Source organism: Montipora foliosa, chromosome 3 (assembly GCF_036669935.1).
Source record: "Montipora foliosa isolate CH-2021 chromosome 3, ASM3666993v2, whole genome shotgun sequence".
NCBI classification, from domain to species: domain Eukaryota; kingdom Metazoa; phylum Cnidaria; class Anthozoa; order Scleractinia; family Acroporidae; genus Montipora; species Montipora foliosa.
In genome coordinates, this window is record NC_090871.1 from 60,538,875 (window position 1) to 60,548,874 (window position 10,000).

At 38.5% G+C, this 10,000-nt stretch overlaps 1 protein-coding gene across 1 annotated transcript in view; it reads right to left on the reverse strand.

Moving 5' to 3' along the window:
• The window catches only part of LOC137997853 (sacsin-like), a 47,022-nt gene extending 42,331 nt beyond the window's left edge, over positions 1-4,691 (reverse strand). The window contains exon 1 of the mRNA XM_068844147.1: positions 4,588-4,691. The gene's annotated coding sequence lies outside the window, so the exon portion shown is untranslated. The remainder of the gene's footprint in view (positions 1-4,587) is intronic.
• Between the last annotated feature and the right edge of the window lie 5,309 nt (positions 4,692-10,000).

Below are 10,000 nucleotides of genomic sequence, written 5' to 3' on the forward strand. Positions count from 1 at the left end.
GTCAAAACTGTACATGTACCTAATCGCATCTCTTGTTTGCACGCACGCAATTAAAATAGGAAGGTTTTTTTGCCTCTAATAGTAAAAGGTTTTTTGTTTCAATTAATTTTTCGCTGGAAAAGGATTTTGCCGAGATATTTCCAGCCTTTGTGAACTTTAATATCATGTTGTGTAATTTTCGAGCTTAACAAATTTGCATACCTGGGTTGAAATGTGATACGGGAGCATTTTTGTGGTATAGTGTCACGAAAATAAACAGGTCTGTTGGAAGCTTGCTTGAGTTTCAACAAAATGAGCCCCAAAATCGGCAAAAAAAAAAGTGACACTGATGAATAATAAAGTAGCCGCTATTCCCAAAACGATGGAATAACCTGGCGATAAATAACCTCGTCTTGGAGAGTAGAGTTTTGACTGTCAACCTGAAGAGTTGGGCGATTGTGATCTTTGTGTTGAATTCGCACATTTCTTGTTAAACGTTATAACACTTGAAAGAAAAAGAAAACTGATAAAAACAAAAACCCGGTATCTTGCCATCATTTGACACAGATGCTTCACTGTTTCGCGAGTGAACAAGCCGCGGTAACTTCATCACGCCCAAAATGGCGGAAAATTGGCCAAAATCGATACCCTATTTATGTTTATGACCAAAACGGCTGAAAAACCCTACCCTTTGGGGCCGCACATACCTATATAGCCCATATAAGGGAGTACCCCCCCCCCTTCCCGGGCATCACGGCTCCCGCTGAATCCGATGTCACTTTCGATTTTGCGCTTTACTTGTGCAGCCAAAAGTACAATAGCAAAAATCTCCCAAAATGTTTGTCGCTGATCGTATCTTTTCATATTCGGGGTTAAAAATTAATGTTGTTTTCATATCATAAATGTTGTTGCTGATGGCAAAATATTTTATTCTCGATCGACCGTTCAGAAAACTTCCTTCTGCTCTTCCTAAAAACTGCGTATCACTATTTATTTACCAGTCCAGGATTGTTATCAGTTTTGATAATCATGTTACGACAACATGGCGGCCATTGCAGAAATCGGAGGATTTTGTATACACGTTGCTTTATTCGTTTTTTGTTCGGAACTGGTTGGGTTATCTACCCGCAACTCTACTCGATATGGACAAGAAAGGAACGTTCTTCGCCTTTCTCAAAGATAGCGGTGGCAGAGCGGGTTGAGCGGTTGGAAATGTTAGCTGTAAAGTGGGACAGCGCATGAAATTGGGTCCCAAAGTCAGGTACGTTTTCCACTTTGTCGTTAAATTAAAGGTACTTGTAGATTTTCCCAGGACTTGCAAAAAAAATGTCGCTATCTTTGAGTCTTTTACTTGAACTTTCACGTGTTTTTGCTGTTGTGCACGATCTATTAAAAATGTGCAAGGGGGTATTTTGATTTGCGATGTGCTCTTAATAATGACGGCCATATTTGATTGATTTACTCCTAGGCGTTGAGTTGGCGGATGCTGATGCCCACAGGAAAAAAGTAGCAAAATTATGTATATTTTGTGGCTCTGCAACGTCGAAAGAGACTAAAAGGCCTAAAAACAAATTCAAGGATGACTTTGAACGATATTTTGGTATTAATTCTGAAAAGTGCAGTGGAATCGAAGGCTTGAGTGACACAGGAACAATGCCTGTCAAAAAAGTGATGGCCGTTGATCACCTGCAAAGTGTAGCAAAACACAACTTTATTAGTCCAATTATGTTTGGATTCAACCTGGTTATGTATTCAATTGCACGCAGCAGAATGGCAGTGGATATTTATGGAAACTTCATCCGGGGAGTCAGTATAACATTATGAAATCCTGGTTAAATGGTTTATCGATGGAGATCCCTCCTATGCCAGAAGGAGACATTCTGACTGCCAGAGCTAATGAACAGGTTTTGTCAAAGAGGTGGACTGTGCGCAAAGATAAGCATCTTGACATGTGTGTGTTATACAGAGGTTGGTACCAATGATGCAGTTTTGCAAAGAGATGAGAAGCTTGCACCAAGGTAATGCAAATGCCACAGTTTATAATTTATGAATCCTACCACCTACATTTTGTGATTTTGAATATTTTTTGCAAGTCTCTTCTCTGTTTAAATTGTCCATTATGGGGACTATTTTAATCATTACCAAATGCCCAAATTGTTAGGACTGAAGAGTGACTGAAATGCATGAAGAAACCATTCTTTACCTATTACCTGTTTTCCTTTTTGTTTACCAAAATTAACATTTTGTACATTTATGCAGTAGCTTAATTAACCCATTGACTCCCAGGGGTTCCCCATTGACGAGTAAAGTCTGACCGGTTTCGGCCGGTTTGGATGTCGATGGGTTAATGGAGACATAGTTTTTCAGTGAGTGATTAAATCTGCCAGCTGTTTTTTTAGTAAAAGGCTTGAGATTTATTTAGTAGGGTTTCTTTCTTCAATGTGTAGTTCCATAAAATGTCCATACCTCCCCCACAAAAGGTGCGTTTTGGCATGACTTCACTATCTGGAAATTCTAATGAGGTTTCTTTAAGTGTTTTGGTCTTTTTGCACCCTTCCTCTCCCTGGAATTTGAAATCCCTTGTGTGTGTGAGTGTGTGTATGGAGATTTTTTTAGGAGCGAGTCTATGGATTTTCAACTTTGCATGTAAATTGAACAAAATATATTGAACAAAAATATACAAAAGATTGTGGACCAGATTTACTTCACATTGACAGCTTTTTAATGGGGACTGCTTTTCATAATTATAAAATTCCTTTTATAGCGAAGATATCTGTTTACAAACATTGATGTCAAATTTCTTTTGATATTTAAATTTGCCAATAAGGATCTAGTTGGCACATTAATATTAATAGGTGATGTCATTGATATCCTCACTGTATAGCAAGCTGAGCTAGAGTCAATGCCTGAAAGAAGATGGGTGGGCTGACTGTTTTCATAATCAACTAACACATTTGACAATATATGCACTTGCATACTGTTATTTTAATTAAGTGGCTTAATTGTTGTGACTTGATCATACGTATTTTAAAATTCATTAACAGTAAATGGTCCAAAAGATTGGAAGAAGCAAAGACTGACACTTCAAAGAAACAGCATCTCCTAGATGATTGCTCTGCCACATCTGATGATGTCATGCTATTGCATAAAGAGGCAAGTAAAGAAAGATTGTCATGGACAACATATAATAAATATTATACAACTCAGGGCCGTAGCCAGAAAAAAAATATGACTATGAAGTATTTTAAGTGTTTATGATGAGTACATATTAAAGACAACTCTGGAATCACGCTTTATTTTAAAATTTCACGAAACAATGACAGAGGCAAGTGCCTCGGTTTGCCTCATACTAGCTACGGCCCTACAACTTAAAATACTTTGTGCATGTAAGAAACACCAATACAGTATCACAGGGCTGGTAACTAAAGAGTCTACTTCATTTTAGTTCCATTTTTTGGCTAAATCACTGAATAGTTCTCATTCTGGATAACTAATTGTTTAAATTGTTGTTTTGGTCATTTTATGATTTGGAGTTTTGGTGTATTAATTCATTGAATGTGGTTTCTTACATCTTCATTATTTTGTTTTCATAATTTTTTTTAAGAGGACTCTCATTTCTATTTAAAATTCTTTTTTAAAATTTGGTTGAATGATGTATTTCTGTCTTAAGTTTAGTACGTTGTAGACAAATACTAAAGCCCATTTGACAGTATCATATGATACATGTACATTTTTCTTACTTTAGAACAAAAAGATGATCCGTGAAATTTTGCTCGAAGTTGTGAAAGAGCAAAGACGTTCTGCAAACATGTTCGTACAATAATATGTTTTTGGTATTTAAGCTCTGCACACAGATACAGAGAGTCATTTCAGCGGCTTTAATTTGGCAATATTAATGTCGTAACGTGCAAATAAAAAGTAATTTTCCCCTTGGACCATCGCGGCTTCCTGTGCATTCGGCAATTCAAGAGCTGTTTCAAAAACGAAATTATTAACTTTCCTTGTTTCATTTCATATTTTATACAGAATGCCCCAGTTTCGCCTCCGAACAAAAAGAAGCCGACTGATGACTGATGAAAATATCATGCCCAGTAAAGAAGAATAAACAGTGCATTTTAGCTTAACTGTTGTCGTCTCCTTTACTGTTATTTTACTCGGGACAGCTGTTAGATTAGGTATTCAAAATAAAGCCTCTAAATAACTTTGCCCAAACATTCCACATTGTATGCATTTCACTGTGATATAAGCATTGAAAATTCCTTCCGCTTTGCCCAGCGTTTCGCACTATTGTCCGCCATTTTGAATTTTCACGCAGTTGCTTATCAATAATGTAACGTGGACGCGAATTTGAGCAGAGATTGGCTAATGGTTTGTTTTGGTAGTGGTTATCAAAATTGATAACAATCCTGCACTGTTTACTTTTGCATCAATATTTGTTTCTCATAAAGCAAGCAAGCGTTAAAATAGAATTTTCGGTCCAATGCTTCTGTTCCGACTGTTACTCTTTTGAGATTTGCAGTCGATAGAAGTACTCCGTCCGCAATTTTAACTGATTAATTACGATATTCAGCGAGGGAAAAGTCTTTAATCAACCAAACAATTACTTACCTACGACATGACACATCCAATTACTGCGGAGGAATACCTGTAATTCTTTTGAGACGCTCCTAGTAAGTCACAGTAATATTTCAATTGAAAGACTCGCTTTGCTTTCTCGGAATCGATGACCACGTGAACACACAATTAACATCACGTGAAATGATTTCTCGGAATCACTCGAACATCTGCTTTACACTTCCGGTCTACCGATGAAAACCAAAGACAGAAATGAGTGCTTAGATTGGCTTGCTAAATTTGAGTACAGCTCGTTTCTGCACCTGGCATAATTAGCCAATGCAGTTTTCAAAATCGTTCTCACTTGTCTCCATAAACAATTGTTTTATATTTCAAGATCATACATGCGTATATATAGAGGAAAAAAAGAACATCTGTTACTTAGCCTATTCTCGCGTGTCAAAGAAAGCAAATATGCAATTCATCACTCTGAGGCTTGATTGTGCCAAGGACCTTTAATTCAGCAATACGCCTCACGGGGAAATAAAATCTTTGTCAAGCTGATTGCAAGGAGCACAAATTTTATGTCTAGGTTGGTGAAAGTCAGTCTCGCTCAATTTGTACAAAACGGGAAAAGCATTTTGAAACTGGATTGGTAGAGACGATTATGATTTACGGATAAGGGCTCGCGTTGTTGTCAAAAAATCACGTTTTCACAAATTATTATTACTTCATTTCACTATTTAGTTATTTCTTCTTCTTGTTGTTTTCTGCGTGGGTTTGTGTCCGTTTAATTTCTGTTATGTACAAAAAAATATAAAAGACTTAAGATGAGGTATTATTATTATTATTATTATTATTATTATTACCATCATTATTATTATTACCTTCATTTTTTTGCTGGGCTGAGTGACGTTGTTGAGAAAATGAACCAATTCGCTATCACATGGGCATGAGTATGACCTAACGATCCATTATATTTGAGCACGTATCTTCTTTGCTTCATTTGCACTATGTTTTCTCCCTTGTGCCTCGTGAATCGAGCGAGGGGATCACACACGCATAATCCAAAGGGGAATTTGGCTGATAGTGATAGAAACGTTTTATTGAATACGAATGAATTTACACGATCATCGCTGTTGTTTAGAGCTGCATAAGCAGCAGCGAGAAAGGCCTGAAGGGGAATTCAAACCCTGACCTCTGCGATGCTGGTGCAGTGCTATCGGGCCAACCGGGACCACCCCTCCCAGTTTGCTTGATAGCTCAACAGGTAGAGCTTAGGGTTCGATCGAATCCCCGTCCAGGCCTTTCTTTGCTGCTCAATTGCAATGGCTGATAAAAGATATATACTGCAGTGGCCAAAATAACTCGAGACTTAACACGTTGCACCTCTATTTGGTCTCATGAATAATAAATTCCAATTTGACTTCATTAATGTTCCTTAAGTCTAAAAGAATATCTTAACTGGAGAGGTGACATTGTGGTGTCACCGGCTAAGGATGAGTGTCACCGGCTAAGGATGAGTGAGACTGATTATCTTTGATGTCCCCTTTCTTTACTGCTCAATTGCAATAGCTGATAAGAGATATATACTGCAGTGGCCAAAATAACTCGAGACTTAACACGTTGTACTGCTATTTGGTCTCATGAATAATAAATTCCTTAAGTCTAAAAGAATATCTTAACTGGAGAGGTGACATTGTGGTGTCACTGGAAAACCCCTAAAATCTTAGGAAATTTGGACACTACTTTTCTTTTATTTGTTATAGCGGTGTAACAGCCAACTGCAAGCTGTCTAAATTTTTGTCTTACCAAAAAGAAGCATCCAATTGCAAAAGGATGGGCTTCGACCTACCCTGACCGTTATGCGGTTATAGCGGTCATAATAATTACAATAGACCAGATATTCCTCGGGGAATTGACCTCTGCTTTCATGATTTAACCACTGTTAAATATATCTGCTGTTTACACGATTTGAAACGGTTCATAACTAGAGTCAACTCTAAAGGCTTGTATTAACGAAATAAAAGGCTCCTAGCCGTCAAAACTCAACTAGAGCACTTTCTTTGACCAATCTAAATTAATATAACTCAAAGCTTTCACATTTCGAGTAAGGTCCTAATTAAACATGTCAATTAATAAAACAGTAAGTACACTTCCACCGGAGGAGCTGCAGTGGGACCTCTACCAATTTCCAGCACTGCTTGGTGAAAGCTTGTATATCATCTTCATTTCCAAAACCACACTTTACACCTATCCTAGGAAAAGATAGCATTTAGTTACTGCACGCAAATGGTCCACAAATGGTCAATTATCCAGCAAATCTTCTGGAGACATCATTAAGAGTCAGCACGTATGCGTTAGCACAAGAACTAGGTAAGGGTTTCCGATGATTTCTCTGAAAACACTTCTTGAACCTAAATATAAAAAAAACAAAGGAATTTCCAGACACTTTCAATGACACTTAAAGGAATGCTCAGGGAATGAAATGTTTCGATAGCGTGCGAGACACTATAGCTGACGTGCTAATTTGCGATCCGTGCTTTAAAGTTGAAAATGACTTAACGTTGTCCTCATTTGTTATCAGAAGCACATGGCATGTATTGTTTGCAAACAGCCTTGGAGTATACTGGAAGTGGTTCGTATCTATTGTACAGGAAGTCTTGATTAACACGAGGTGTAGTATGGCACAGATCATAGGATGAGTTTTAGGTTTATGGAAAGACAGATAACTTGTTTAATTGGAAGAAAGAGATTCATTTGTCTTTTTAGAACCGGAAATACTACAAGTCACCTCATCTTGAATATGTTTAATAGTGAATGAATAAACCATTTCTCTCTGTCTCATCTAACTCTCTGTTTAGTTTAGACGTTTGAGTAAAATTTCGACCAAGTACAAACCTCAGGTTATACGTCCTTGAACTATCTCAACAATTTTCCTGGCTAGCGGTAAGGCATCGAGGCCCATCCGTTCATTGTACACCTCATTCGGAATTCATGGAAAGCAAACCGTGTACGGATAGCGGGTTCGGGAGTAATTACCCACAAGGCTTTCCAGCAGACTGGCTAACGAACGGAGTTCAGGGTCTTTTAAGCCTCCACAAAGTTCAATCAATCTGTGGCCATAACTGCTTTCTGCATCTATGGTAAACTGTGCAGCTTTCAGGGCTTTCTCTGCAGCCTAGGAAAATCAAAATTCGCCGCATGGGCAAATGCTTCTTGTAAATACACTAGGCAAGTTCATCAATTAAAAAATATCTGAAAGTGATGTCAACAAAAAACTGTCTAGGCAATTCAGAATGTCCAAATGGGTACTCAAGAGTTGCGTGAATATACACTAAAAAGAAGACAACGTTACCACTTGGTCAATTAGAAAATCGTAACAAAAATAACGACTGTTACAGAAAAATAAGGACGATCTTGTTTTCGTCAATTATTGAAACAAGCAACACTGAACTTGCAATAATATACTCGCATCCTACATACGGCAACTATTTATGACATCTTACAAATATAGCTAAATGAATTGAAACCTCCGCTCAGTAGTCGGTAAAATTCAATCATGGCTTCCTTTCCAACAATCAACGATTTCACGATCTCACAATTTCACTAAAATTGAGCTCTCAAATTTCTTAATACTTCGCGATCAACGAAACAGACAAATTTATGGTTAGAGCGTGGAAATTGAAATAAGTGCAGGTCCCATAACTTTTGAGTTATAATAACTAATAATTCAGTTCTCCAATTGGATGCTTCTCAATAGCCTAAAAGTTCTCCTCCCGACAGTTGGAGGTTATATGTTGTTTTGTTCTTCTTGAGACTAGAGCGTTAACTTCAAATTCCTCCTTTGTCCTTCAACGCTGCATTTGTTCATGACTTGTTTAAATCAGATTCAGTTACACTCGAGTTTAATTGAAAACTAAAGAAGTGTCATCGATATGTTGCAGATTTCTCGCTGAAGAAATATTTCAGTCAATGACTAGATATCAAGAAATGAAATGGAATGCCACCCATGAGTTTACGGTCACGGTATCAGATACCTTTAGAATGTCGTATATAGTACATAGACGAGGGGTCAAGCTCGAGACTCAACTCTGGTTATTCAAATCACTTAAGAACATAACGTAAGTTTTAACTCTACATGCTGACACTTGAAGCCAGCCCACTCGAAAGAGGGTTTGTTGCAAACAACGTCGTTCATCACCGCAGTGACATCCGCACAAGCCTGTCTAAACCAACGTCTAGCCTCTCCTGGCTGTTGGTTTGGCCTACCACGTGAGCTTTCATGGGACTGCTGTCTTGTTCTGTACCCTTCGCGCTGCGCGTGATGCTGCATTGCACGGTTACGCCAGGAGAAGAAAAAATCATCGTACGACGTACCTTGAGTACTCCCAGTAAACCCCGGGTAGGTTTGCGGGATGTCTCTCGGCTCGCCCCTCTCCAATCGTGAAATTTCATTCTGCAGGTGTTTAAACACCTCATTACAAAGTTCCTCGTTGCCAACGTTTTTATCTGGGTGCCATCTCAAATACAGCCGCTTGATGACATTTCGACGTTTCTCTTCCGGCATCTTCCATGCCTGTTTAAGAAGGTCTGAGATCTCGTCAAATATCTCTTGCTGGTCTTTGCCTTTAGAGGGATTGGCATAGTGTCTCGAGGAATTCTCGCTAAGTCCGTCTGTGGTATCAGTGTCGGTACAATTGAAATCTTCTGAACGGTGAAACTTGTACAAGTCAGTAGCATCAACTTCCATTGCTTGGTTATTACCGATGTCTATTCCGTATCTTTTTGCCAAGACGAAACAGTTTGGATCTGTTACTTCTTCAATAATCCTTGCATAAATGTAAGTTGCAACTCCTGATTCTCGGTTTAATGTCGTCTAGCTCATATCCCACGTAATCGTCTGGATCGCAATCTTCAAAATCTTCATTCAAAAGATGGTGATCTTCAAGTGGAATGAAAGATCCTGCTGTTGGATAGATTTTTGCTCTTTTTTTAAGGTAGGAATTATCTGCACGAATCTTTACGCTGTCTAGTAACGGCCATATTTCACGAGGATGACATTGGAGCATTTGATAAATTAACCCTGCTCTCTTTCCGAGGAACTCGCCATACAGTTCCACAATTGCAGATGACGCTAATGTTAACAATCTGTTCTCGAACATGGCATCTACATACACCGTGCAGCTCTCTTCTTCAGGTGGAAGATTCTTTTTTAAGAGGTGAGGGACCCTTGCCTCACTACCGGAAATAGAATAATCATCGCAAAGCAGAGTGGTTCTCAGGTTACTTGCAATGCGTATGTCAATACCAAGAAGTCCGCTTACAGCTCTTCCAATAACCGCCTCGTCAAATTCTTCATTTTGAAAATTTACATCTCAGATCAACCTGATAACTCCAGAGCAGAACTCTGGGGAAGACAATTTTTCAGACGATAGTGTTGCTGCACTCTGACAATCTATAAGCT